Genomic DNA, 13,524 nt, shown 5'->3' with positions numbered 1-13,524 from the left:
TGGCTGATTTATGGTAGTAGGTTTTTTTCCCCCAACAAAGGCAAGACAAGGCATTTAACCAGTTAGAGATTTCCCATGCCAAATTGCTCTGATGCAAAGATAAATCCACATTTTCACCCAGTTAAAAAAAGAAACCCTAACACTACCACCTACCAGAAACCCACAGGAAAAGACCCAAGATCAAAACTAAAGGCAAACTGTTAGGGGAAAATGATGAATATTGGCTTCCTTCCCTTCTTCCACATTCTAGAGTCAGCTTCCAAACAGTGGAGAAAAGTGAGAAAAGAAGGTTTTGGTTAACAAGGAGGTTATTTGTCCCCTATGTGGTATTAGTTGTACATATAACATCAGGTAGAGCCTTCCCTTTTCTCCATTGAGAGGCTAGCCAACCTTCTGCTGATGAAGCTAGTAGGAGGAAAAACAAAACATTGAGCAAATTCCATTGGTTTATATTCCAATTTCTAATGAACACCAGGTGTCCTTGTCCCATGAAGCCTCCTTTCACCCCCATTTAAGCTGATAAAGATAGGAAGTACGCCAGTGATTTAACTCATATAGGGAACCCCTAGATGAGTAAACTCAGTTTACCAATGCAAGCAAATGCCTTCTCTGAAACTTATATATCCCTAGAGAGCTGCCTAGAGCATTGGGATATTAAGTGACCTGAACTGAGTCTCACAGCTAGTAGCCTTCAGAGGCAGGATCTGAAGTCAGGTACTGCTCTATCCAACTCCCTATTTATGCTGCCTCTTGGATGTAATTACTAACTGGTCCCTAATTTGTGTTTAGAAAAAGGACCGACATTCAGGCAATGATTCCCCAGATCTCTGGAAGAAAAAATCTTAGTCCATGGACCCTGAAAACACAAAGGTGAAGCCAGCCTGTTCATGGTATACTCATGTGGACAGTTCCTCATAGGAGAAGGAAATGTCTCAGAGACTCATAATATCTCCCTGCCTTGGACTCAAGAGCCTCCTCTCCCCACCCCCTAGCACTAAACATAGATTAGTCTCATTCAATTAAGTTCAACACTTACTGAGCAGATGATGTGCTCAGTTCAAGGGGCTGACTTTGTTCTGTTTTGTTTTTGTTTTTCCCATCCTTGATTAACAAAAATTCATCTATTTGGTGATGCCAAATGATTCCCACTTCACCAGCAGGGATTGAGGTTGTGTGTTGGGGAGGGTGAGATTGGGGAGTAAGATTTTGTCATGGGCTAGGGGCACCTTTGTCCATCCTTCCTTTGAAACCAGTGTACCCGGCTTCCAGTGGGAGCTGAACATCCAGCTCTGTCAGGCCAGGGCTAGAGAATGTCCTGTCACTGCACAGGGAGTGAGCAGATGATGGATGGAGCCTCGACACAGCCCCATGAGCCTGCCGAACATCTCTGCCTCAGTGCCACACTTCATTACAGACTGTAATGAACGGCTGGGAGATGATCTGCTTGCCACTTTATAAATCAGGGCTTCACGCAGCTCGTAGATCACAAGGAATCATTGCTGGAAAATGCCAGACCCCAGCATGGAGACGGAAGGCAGGCTTAGCTCTTAGATCATCTTTACAGCAGTGGGATGACACCCGGATCTGGACCATGCAGGGGAAGTGCAGGCACCCAGTCCTTAGGCAGAGCCCAGCCACTGACCAGGCTGAAACCTAAGTAAATTCCCTTGGAAGTAAAGGCCTAGTAATTCTTCCTTAATGCCTTTACCCACTTATTCCAGGCTTCTTCAGTCCCCACCCCATCCCATTACAATAAGGGTCCCTTAAAAAAAAACCAACCAGCTCCTGAGTCTCAAAGAAGAGAAAAATTCTGTTTAGTTAGGCAGGAAAATCAATGTCTTAAGAATACTCTCAAGAAGAAGAAACCTTTAGAATCCTCTGTTAAGACATTATTTGCCTTTTATCCTTTCAGAATTATCTTGTCCTGGGTGGGAAGCCTGTGCCAAGCTATGGATGTGTCATCTTTGACATGTCACTTTTAACATTCTGCCTGGCCATATAATGGTCATTGCCTATGAAATGGGTTGCCATTTTTGCCCATGTCTTCCAAGTCATATGTAAACCAGCAGCTTGTCCATTGCTTTTGCTATAGTGTGGTCGAGAGATCCAGGGATCAGGAGGAGCTGGGTTCTAATCCCAGCTCCATCACAAACTTCCCCTGTGATCCTGGGCACACCTCCCTGGGCCCTAGTTTCCTTATCAGCTCAATAACAATGCTGCTTAGCAGTGCAGTGGTGGCATGTGCTGACAGATCCTGCTAAATATTTCCCTTCCGCTTGTTCCATTTCAGAGGAAGCATTAAGAGCTGATGCTGCAAGTGGCATTGAGTCCAGAAGAGTCTGCATGAAGAAGACAGTCACTTCTCAGCATTTTGAGCTATAAGCCACTGATTCCCCTTTGAAAGCAAAGATGACATTATCTTAGCAGGCATACAGCTAATCTTTGGCTCTGGATTTAAACTGTACAGACAGAGGCATACACATCAATCAGTCTTCCTATTTATAACAGCAGAGGAGAAGGCTTGTTGCTAAACAGAGTAGACCTGAGATGTAAATTATGAAAAGGGCAAATTCGCCTGAAGTCATAGATTTGAGAGGTGAAATAGGTCTTTGGCAACTGAGTCCAACCACCTCATTTTACAGATGTGGGAATGGGACCATAAGAAGTTAAATGACTTGCCCGGGGTCCCACAATCTAAGATCAGATTTCCCAAGTCTTTTATTCTATCCATTGGTCCATACTGTCTCTCCAGAAATGAGTAATAAGACTGTTAGGGAGTGAGAAGAAATGGGGAAACATATAGAGACAGAGGGCAGAGAAATTTCATCCCTTTGTGCCTTCTATAAATATCCTGATCAGAGCTTTTCCTGTTTTACCTAGACATCAGGCATCTCCAAGGATTGTTTCAGAGGTTCAACTTTTTGTTGCTCCATTAGGCTCATAGGATAACCATTTTAGAGCCAGATTTGCCTATGATTGGTTGTTGTTGTTCATTTGTTTCAGTCGTGTCTGACAATTTGTGACCCCATTTGGGGTTTTCTTGGCAAAGATACTGGAGTGGTTTGTCATTTCCTTCTCCAGCTCCTTTTACAGATGAGGAAACTGAAGCAAACAGGGTTAAGTGACTCGCCCAGGGTCACACAACTAGTAAGTATCTGAGGCCAGATTTGAACTCAGAAAGATGGCACTCTATCCACTGAGCCATCTAGCTGTCCCCTAAATTAGTGTCTAAGGCAGAAGTCAAGACTGGGCCCTCTGAATCCAAAATCATGATTCCAGTCTATGATTCCAAGAGAAGAATCATAGGGGCAGCTAGGTGGTGCAGTGGATAGAGCACCGGCCCTGGATTCAGGAGGACCTGAGTTCAAATCCGGCCTCAGCCACATAGCACTTACTAGCTGTGTGACCCTGGGCAAGTCACTTAACCCTATTGCCTAGCCTTCCCCCCCCCAAAAAAAAAGCAAGAGAAGAATCATAGGATTTAATTAGAGCTGGCCAACATTTAGTCTACTTCCCACTTTTTCCAACTGAGGAAATTAACACTGAGAGAAAGTGACTTGCCCAGGTAGTATATATATGTAGAAGAGCCAGTATTTGAACCCAGGTCCTCCAACTCCAAATTCAGTGCTGTAGCCACCATACTAATACTACTCAAAGAGAAGTTACATAAACATGGGGACTATTGTCCTGAGGGAGGCTATGGGCTCTCTAACCCAGGGAGACTTTTAAGAATGAGGCAAACAGCCTTGTTCCAAGTTTAATTACATCATAGCACTGCCTGGAGGTCTCTTCTAGTGAGAGATTCAGTCACTAGTCATTTAGATAACCCTATTTCTGAAGCTCTGACTTTGGTTCTCATTTCCATCTTGCCTTCCTACATTGTTCTTCTTTGGGGTGGAGTATATCAATCAATTAACCAATCAATAAACATTTATTAAGTGCCTATTATGTGTCTGGCACTGTGCTGAGCACTGGTGACACAAAAAGAAGCAAAAGACTGTCCCTGCCCTCAAGGAGCTTACAATCCAATAAGGGAGACAACGCAGAAACAAATGTGCATGAACAAGCTCTACGGAGGATGAATAGGAAACAATTGACAGAGAGAAGACACTAGAATTAAGGGGGGTTAGGGAACACTTCCTGTAGAAGGTGGGATTTTAATTGGTACTCAAAGGAAGCCAGGGAAGTCAGTAGTTAGAATTAAAGTGGGAGAGCATTTCAGGCATGAGGGGCAGCCAGAGAACTGCCCAGAGCCGAGAGGTGGAGTGTCTTATTTGTGGAGTGCCTGGGAATAAGATGTAAGGAGACCAGAAATACAGGAGGGGACTAGTGTATGAACAGCTTTGGATGCCAAACAGGGCATTTTGTATTTGATTATGGAGGCAAAAGGAAGCCACTGGAGTTAACTGAGTGGGTGTGTGTGTGTGTGTGTGTGTGTGTGTGTGTGTGTGTGTGTGTGAGACATGATTGAACCTGCATTTTAGGAAAATCACTTTAGTGGCTGAATGGAGGATGGATTGGAGTGGGGAGAGACTTGAGGGAGGCAGACCCACCAGCAGGCTATGGCTGTAGTCCAGGTGAGGTGATGAGGGCCGGTACCATGAGGAACTAGTGTCAGAGGAGAGAAGGGGACATATAGATGCCACAAAGGTGAAATCAGGCAACAGATTCAATATGGGGTCTGGGGAATGTGTGAGAGTTAGTGAGGAATCCAGGATGATTAGCTTAGCTTGGGAGCCTAGGTTGCAAGTATGTACTTTATGATTTTAAACTGAAGGCATTTTAATTTTTCTCTCTCTCTTTCCCTTCATCCTTTGAAACAAAACAATCTTGAAAGGAAGCAGCTTCTGTTAAAAGAGAGGTAGAGTTATTTAGGTCTGAGCAGTTGCTAGGAAATCTATTCCAGGCAATCACCACTGCAGGAAAGGAGCCCCCAACTTTATTCCAGAAAGAACTGGGTTTTCAAAATGTGTGGAGAAGGGCAATTACAGATATAAACACTGGGTGTAGGGAATCCAATCTGCTAGTTGGACTGGGGGGAGGTGCTTGGGCACATCTGTAGAAGAATGGGATGAGGGAGTCAGTATTTTAAAAGATTGGTATGATGGCAGAGAAAACAGCATTTTAAAACCTTAAGTTGGGGGAGCATTTAAAAATAAAGGTGAAAGGGAGACCAAGAAGACTTGGTCATAAAGCGCTGAGTTCCAGTGGCAGCCAAGCAGTGTGATGGGAGCTCCTCCGAGAGGACAATTAGGCCAGAGGCAGAAATGAGCAAGGCCTAAAGGGAATCAGGCTGAATCCAAAGAAATTAGGCAGTGAGCCAAGTGAGACTTTCATTGGTCGATTAAAAAAGCTAACCCAGAGCTAATGCTATCTCTTTCTCATCTGCTGTGTAACACTTGTCATCTGGACCTCCCCTGGGAGCAGGTGGCAGCCACATGATTTAGGGAACCAGGAATCTTGATGCGGAAAGGATTTTAGATACCACCTTCATTTTACAGATGAGGAAGTGAAATATCTTGCCCAAAGTCATAAAGTTAGTAAGTTACAGTAGTGATTCAAGCCTTCATTAGGAGGCAGTTTGTTATACACGGCAAGGATCACAGGTTTTGGAGTCACAGGACCTGGGTTCAAATTTTGACTCTGATACCTACTACCTGTGTGACTTTCTATAAAATGAGGGAATTAAATGCCTCTGAGCTCCTTTCTAGCTCTAAATCTATGATCTTAGGAACCCAGCCCCTCTAGCTCCAAAGCCCATGTTCGGTCTACCATATAACACTTGAATTTTAAGCTAGAAGTCACCTTAAAATTCATCTAACCCTTTGATCTTATACATGAGGAACCATATACATGAGGAACCTTATACATGAGGTCCTAAGAAGTGATGTGATTCTGTTTAAGGTCACACAGCCAGGAAATGGCAAAACTAAGAGTCCAACCTAGAACTTGACTCCTTATAGAATGTCTTTTCTACTCTACCACACTGTCCTTGACTATCCCCTCCAAATACTCACCCAGCAACTTATTCTGCCACAACCTGGACATTTTTTAAAGTTTAATCACTCTCTGGATTAAGATAGTATCTTCAAGAACTCTCAATTAAAATATATGCCTACTAGCTGAGAAGGGCAATATCTGAACGTATTATACCCATACATTAGAGTAGGAAGGCACTTTAAAAATCACCTGCTTGCATTACGCAGTGAGGCTGGGAACCAGGAAGTGACTTTCCTGAGGTCACACATCCAAGTCACTGGGAGAGGGGTGGTGGGAAGGAGATGCCTTCTGTATATCTTGGGGCATGTTAGGACAATTTTCTCATTGTTACCCTCTCCTCAGTGCCTTCATTTTGGCAAGTGTTTCTTTCTCTCTGCTCTTACTAGCTACTCCAAAGGGACCCAACTTCAAGGAAGAGAACTAGAATCTCAGTGATTGAGAGACGACAGGAATGGATGCACAATCAATAGGCTTTCTATCTGGCCTCTCTGTTGATTATCAAGCAGCCTGGCACCTCCTCATTTTGGCTGAGCTCTTACTCGTATATCAACGGAAAACCACGGTGATGCCATTTGTTTAATTAGGTTCGTGGCAGCTGTGATATTAAAATTCCTCTGCCTAGAAATGTCAGGCAACTGCAGGCAACATTATTTATAATAAAGGGGAGGTGCAGAAGGCTAAAATGGAGATTAGTTGGAGGCTGTTGTGGTTGAGAAGGGGAGAAGCTTTGGACTAGGATGAGTGGTGTTTTCCAGAAGAGGGATGACTCCTCCCTCTACACGCATGCCTCCCGCCAGGCTCCAGGCTAGCATCTAGGAGGCCCTCTGTTTGGATAGTTGAGGGAGGTGGCAGCTGTGGTCTCTTCTGCCCAATGGACTGGGGTAGATTAGCAGACACATTGGGTTGGCTTGGCTTGAATGAATTTAGTGAAGAGGCATTCCAAGTGTTCTGTGGGATTCCATGGAAGGGGCTAAAAAGGGATGTCTTAGTCCAGCATTTACTAAAGCTCCATGGGAGTCCTCCCATCAGACACGTGGGCAGGACAAAGGAGAATAAACTTAACGAAATTGGTGTCTGACTTAACAGGAAACAAATCGGCCTGACTGACTACCAGCTCCCCAGAGGCATCTAAGTAGAAGAGGGGATAGAACACTGAACCTGGAGTCAGGAAGTTCCAATCCAATCCCAGACACTTCTTAGCTATGTGACCTTGGGCCAATCATTTAACCTCTGTCTGCCTTGGTTTCCTCAATTGTAAAATAGGGATAATAATAACACTTACCTCTCAGGGTTGTTGTGAGGATTAAATGAGATAATATTCGTAAAGCCCTTGGCCCAAGGTACTTATTAAGTATGTATTTCCTTCTTTCCTGTTTTTACTGAAGAGGGAACCCAAGAAAATTGCCAGAAATTTCTGACAGATGGAGCTGATAAGCAGTGAATGGGTTTCTTTTTCTGGAAATAAGAATGGATGGAACTGGACCTATGATTTTGTTGGCATAGGAAACTCCTGATGAGGAGGCTTTACCTGCCTGTGCTGATCTATACCTTCTCTGCAATTTATAGTTTCAGAGAATTGCCTTGGAAACTGAGAAACTAAGTAACTTACCCTGGGCAGCTCAGCCACCATGTGTCAGAAACTGGATGTGAATTCAGGACTTCCTGACTCTGGTTCTCCATTCACTACATTGTACCACTAGCAGATGATATTTATACAAGGACCAGCTGGTGTAGTGCTTTGAGGCTTGCGAAACACTTTAGCCATGCTAAACTCATCTGATCCTGTGAAGTAGGTGCTATTGTTATTCCCACTTTATAGATGTGGAAACCAAGGCTGAGAAAGGTCAAATGACTTGCCAAGGATCACACAGCTAAATAAGAGTCTGAGACAAGACTTAAACTTAGGTCTTCCTGATTCCAAGTTCAACTCTGCCACCTAATTGTCTCATTATATAATGCTTTCTACTTTGTAAAATGTTTAATGTGCATTATGTCATCTGATCCTCTCAACAATCTTGTGAGGTACGTACTACACATATCATCCCCATTTTATAGATGAGAAAACAAGCAAGGTTAAGTGACTTGCCAAATTCACACAGCTAATAAGTGATTGAGTCAAGATTTAAAAGCAGATCTTCCAGGTGCCAAGTTGAACATTCTGTCCACTACATCATGTTGTCTCTAAACAGAGGGATCTTTCAACAGGATAGATTTAGGGCCTGGTGATAGATTGTCGTCTGAGGACCAACAAGTCAATATGGAGAAGCTCATCCCTGAAAAGTTGACCACCCAGAAATTAATTTTTTGGCCAGAGGAATTGAAAGCCTTGCCAGTTTGGTAGGACTCACTAGATTTCACACTCTGCTAACATAGCCTTTGAGAAGGCTGAGTTCCCGCTTTGCCACAATAAAGTGGCTCGGAAGGGCTCTAACAAAGGGACATTTTGTTAGGTAGCATTAATAGAAACAGCAGAATGGCCAAGATGAAAGGGGTAATAGTACCATGGTCTGCAAGGAAACATAGAAATGGAGAGTTGGAAGGGACCTTGGCAGCCATCTAGTCCAAACCATATAAGAAAAGAATCTTCTACTACAACAAAACTGATAAGTGCTCTAGGCCTGATTGCAGACCTCCACGGAGGTGGGAACCCACCACTTCTCTTGAGACAGTGCCTTCCACTTTTGGACAACTCTGAATTACTAGAATTTCTTTCTGACATTAAGGCTAAAATGATGTCTTTCCAATTTCTACTCATTACTCTACTTGACAGCCATTCAAAGACTTGAAGACATCTACCACTTCCTATCCTGAGTCTTCTTTTCTCTGAATTAAACATGCCCAGTTCTTTCAGTCTATCTTCCTATGACATGGACTCAAAGCCTTTCACTCTCCTGGTTGCCCCCCTTTGGACTGTTGTTCAGTCGTTGAGCTGTGTCCAACTCTTTGTGACCCAATGGATCATAGCATGCCAATACCATCTATGGGGTTTTCTTAGCAAAGACATTAGAGTAGTTTGTCATATCCTTTTCTAGTGGATTAAGGCAAACAGAGGTTAAGTGACTTGCCCAGGATCACACAGCTAGTAAGTGTTTAAGGCTGGATTTGAACTCAGGTCTTCCTGACTCCAGACCCAGCTCTCTATCCACTGAGTCACCTAGCTGCCTCTCTCCTTTGAATACCCCTCCCAGCTTATCATTATTCCTTTTATATTGTGGCACTCAGGACTGAACACAACAGTTGAGAGAGATCTGGCAAGGGCAGAATGTAATGGAGCTATCACTTCTCTGTTCCTGGAATTCTCAATTCTGTTCTAATTCAGCTCAAGATTGCCTTAGCTTTTTTGGCTGCCATACCATATTGCTGACTCATATGGAGCTTGTGGACCTTATCAACTAAATCTTTTGTTGACTGAAAGCTACTGCTCTTAACCATGCTGCCTTCATATTATTGTGATGATTTTTGTATACAATGTGAGACTTTACATTTATCCCTTCTGACTAACCCTGTTAGATTCAGCCCAGTGCTCTAGCCTGTCAAATTTCTCGTGTAGGGTCCCCTGTTTCCAACATCTAAGCTTAAATCTCACTTTCTGAAAGAGGCTTTTTCAAGCTCCCCTGTACCCCACTGCTCATGTCTTCACTTTGGGATTGCCTTCCATTCACTCTATATAGCTACTGTGTAAATAGATGTTTGCATGTTGTTTCTCGAATTACAATGTAAGCTTCTTGAGGGCTGGCACCTTGTTTTTGCCTTTCTCTGTATTCCCAGTCTTTAGCACAAGGCCTGACACATAATTAGCACTTAACAAATGTCAATTGATTGTTTAGTTACTCTCTTTGAGTCTGGCTATACAGCCAGATTTGTTTTCACTTTTAACCCACATTTCTCCATATCCACATAAGAATAGTATGAACACAATGGCATATTACTGTGCTATAAGAAACAGTGAATATGGGGCTGCTAGGTGGCCCAGTGGATAGAGCACCAGCCCTGAAGTCAGGAGGACCTGAGTTTAAATTCGGCCTCAGACAGAACACTTGACACTTACTAGCTGTGTGACCCTGGACAAGTCACTTAAACCCAATTAATTGCCTTTTAAAAAAAAGAAATAGTGAACATGATGAATACAAAGAAGCATGGGAAGATTTATATGAACTGATGCAAAGTAAAGTACTCAGAGCCAATAAAACAATATACACAATGACTACAATATAAATGGAAAGAATGACCTCAATGAAACATTTGAAAGTGAAAGTTGCAAAATTACAAAGAACAACCATGACCCCAAAGAAGAGAGATGAGAAGACACCTCCCCTCACTCTTTTACGGAGGTGGAAGGTCCATGGGTATGTAGCATTGTGTATGTTTTCAGATTTTTGCATGTATTGTTTGGTTTTACTACTTTTTTTTCCATTTTTTTCTTTAAAAATATTCTTTGTTATATGGTATGGTTTTCTGGGAAGGGCAAGGGAAAGATATTGAGAAAAATTTAGGTGTTGTAAAAATAAAAGATATTAATGAAAATTTATTTTAGAAAAGGATAGCCTTGCTAAAATTTAGGCACACTATATTTACAACATTTTCGTCATTCACTATTTTAATAATCCTGTCAAAAAATGAAATGAGCTCAGTCTGACATGAGCTGTTCTTCATGAAATCATGTTGGCTCTTTGTAATCACTGCTTCCTTATCTAAAAGTTCATGAACCATCTCTTTAATGATGTGTTCCAGAGTTTTTTTCACAGGAGCTGAAGTAAAACTCACTGGCTTATAGTTTACCTACTATGTTCACTTTCCCTTTTTGAAAAGTGAGACATTAGTCCTTCTCCAATCTCACGTACTTCTCCTATTTTCCATGATCTTTTCAAGCATCATTGACAGATACTCAACTGTCACAAGTCCCAGTTCTTTCAGTCTTTAAGGATCTTGTCATTTCCCTTGGACCAAGTGACTTGAATTCATCCAGGGAATCTACATAGACTCTCACTCTCTACTTTCATCTCTTAGATATCAACTCACTTATTAGTCATTTTTGTCTGGTCATCTTTGATTCAAGGGTCATTCTCCTTTGAAGAAAAGACAGAAGAAAACTTTGGATTCAATATCTCGGCATTCCCTCTTTGGTCAGTTATTCTAATCATCTCATCTACCCCAAGTCAATGTTTTATCTTTTCTCTGATTCTGCTTTTCATCTCCTCCCTCCCAAGTAAAAAACAAGCAAAAATGTCCAACCCTTTTCCTTGTTCTTAACATCCTTCAGTAGCTTTAGCTCATTTTAGGCATTAGCATCACTGACCCAGTGTTGACAAGATGGTGCCATTCTTTTATGTTCATCCTTTATCACCCAGCCTTGCTTCCATCTTCTGTCTACCCATTTCTTTTAAAAAAAACTGAGTTGGGTTTGTAAGTTCTCTATACTTCCCTATAGATCTCTTCAGACAAATCCCATGTTTCCTCCTCACTGGAATTGTTTCCCTTTGTGTCTTCAGAGTTTCATTCTTGTGTCTTTCCTGTCTTTCCTGGGCTCACTTACCCTTTTAGCACTTTAGTCCATGATCAGACCACATCTAGAATATTATGTCCTGTTCTGCATGCCACAATTTATGAAGGACATTGACAAGCTGTAGACAGAGAACAATGATCAGGGATTTAAACCTCGACACCTAGTTCTGGAGTCAGAGTGCCTGAGTTCAAATTCTACCTCCAATGATTATGTCCTGAGGGATCTAACACAAATTACTTAATCTCTCTTGGCCTTCAGTTTCCTTATCTGTAAAATGAGGAGGTTAGACTTCATATTTTTTTCTTTCTTTTTTTTTTTTTTTGGTTGTGCAATGGGGTAAAGTGACTTGCCCAGGGTCACACAGCTAGTAAGTGTTGAGTGTCTGAGGCTAGATTTGAACTCAGGTCCTCCTGAATCCAGGGCTGGTGCTCTACCCACTGCACCACCTAGTTGTCCCTTAGACTACATACTTACTAGGGCTATGAGTCATGCTTTATGAGAATTCATCAAAAGATCAGGGATATTTAGCCTGGAAAAAAAAATTTAGGAGAGCCATGATAGTAAGCACATAATTTTTTAAAGTTCTATCATACAGAAGAGGATTTGGATTTGTTTTACTTGGTCCCAAAGGACAGAACTAGGCAGAAAGGCAGATGTTGGCTTGATAAGAAGAAATATTCTTAATAGTCAGAACTGCCTACAAGTGAAATGGGCTGCCCAAGAAGTAGTGAGTTCCCCATCACTAGGAGTCTCCAAGTGGATGTTCAATGATTACTTGTCAGGATTTCTAGAAGGGATTCCTATTTAGGTGCAGGATAGATTAGATTACCTCTAAGGCCTCCCCCAGTTCCCAGATTCTATGTACCAAGGGATCAATCAATCAACCAACAGGCATTTATTAAGCACTTACTATGTGCCAGGCACCACTTTAGGTACTGGGCATATGAAGACAAAAGAAAGATAGTGCATTCCCCACATGATAAATGGTCAAAGGATATGAACAGGCAGTTTTCAGAGGAAGAAACTAAAGCTATCTATAATCATATGAAAAAATGTTCTGAATTATTGTTGATTAGAGAAATGCAAATCAAAATGACTCTGAAGTACTATATCACACCTATCAGTTTGGCTAACATGACAAAACAGGACAATGATAAATGTTGAAGAAGATGTGAGAAAATTGGAACACTAATGCATTGTTGGTGGAGTTGTGAATTGATCCAACCATTTTGGAGAGCAATTTGGAACTATGCCCAAAGGGCTATAAAATTGTGCATACCCTTTGATTCAGCAATATCACTTATAGGGCTGTATACCAAAAGAGACCATAAAAATGGGAAAAGGACCCATATGCACAGAAATATTTATAGCAGCTCTTTTTGTGGCAGCAAAGATTTGGAAATTGCGGGGATGACCATCAATTAGGGAATGGCTAAACAAGTTGTGGTATGTGAATGTAATGGAATACTAGTGTGCTATAAGAAATGATGAGCAGGCAGACTTCAGAAAAACCTGGAAAGACTTACATGAACTGATGCAGAGTGAAGTGAGCAGAACCAGGAGATCACTGTACACAGTAACAGCCACACTGTGTGATGACTGACTTTGATAGAGTTGGCTCCTCACTGCAATACAAGAATCTAAGACAACTCCAAAAGACTCACAATGGAAATTGCTATTCACATCCAGAGAAATAACTGTGGCATCTGAATGCAGATGGAAGCATTCTATTTGCTCTCCTTTTCTTTTGTTGTTTCATTTTATTGCTTTAATCTTGTGGTTCCTCCCATTAGTTCTATTGTTCTTTACATCATGACTAATGGGAAAATATGCTTAATGTGAATGTATAAGTAGAGCCTATATCATCAGATTGCACGCCATCTTGGGGTGGCGGGGAGAAGAGTGGGAGGGGGAGAGAATTTAAAATTCAAAATCTTATGGAAGTGAATGTTGAAAATTAAAAATAAATTAATTATCAAGAAAAAAACAAAAAACAAAAATAAAACAGTGGCTGCTCTCAA

Source organism: Phascolarctos cinereus, unplaced genomic scaffold, assembly GCF_003287225.1.
Source record: "Phascolarctos cinereus isolate Bilbo 61053 unplaced genomic scaffold, phaCin_HiC Scaffold_2;HRSCAF=192, whole genome shotgun sequence".
NCBI classification, from domain to species: Eukaryota; Metazoa; Chordata; class Mammalia; order Diprotodontia; family Phascolarctidae; genus Phascolarctos; species Phascolarctos cinereus.
This window is presented reverse-complemented; position numbering follows the sequence as displayed.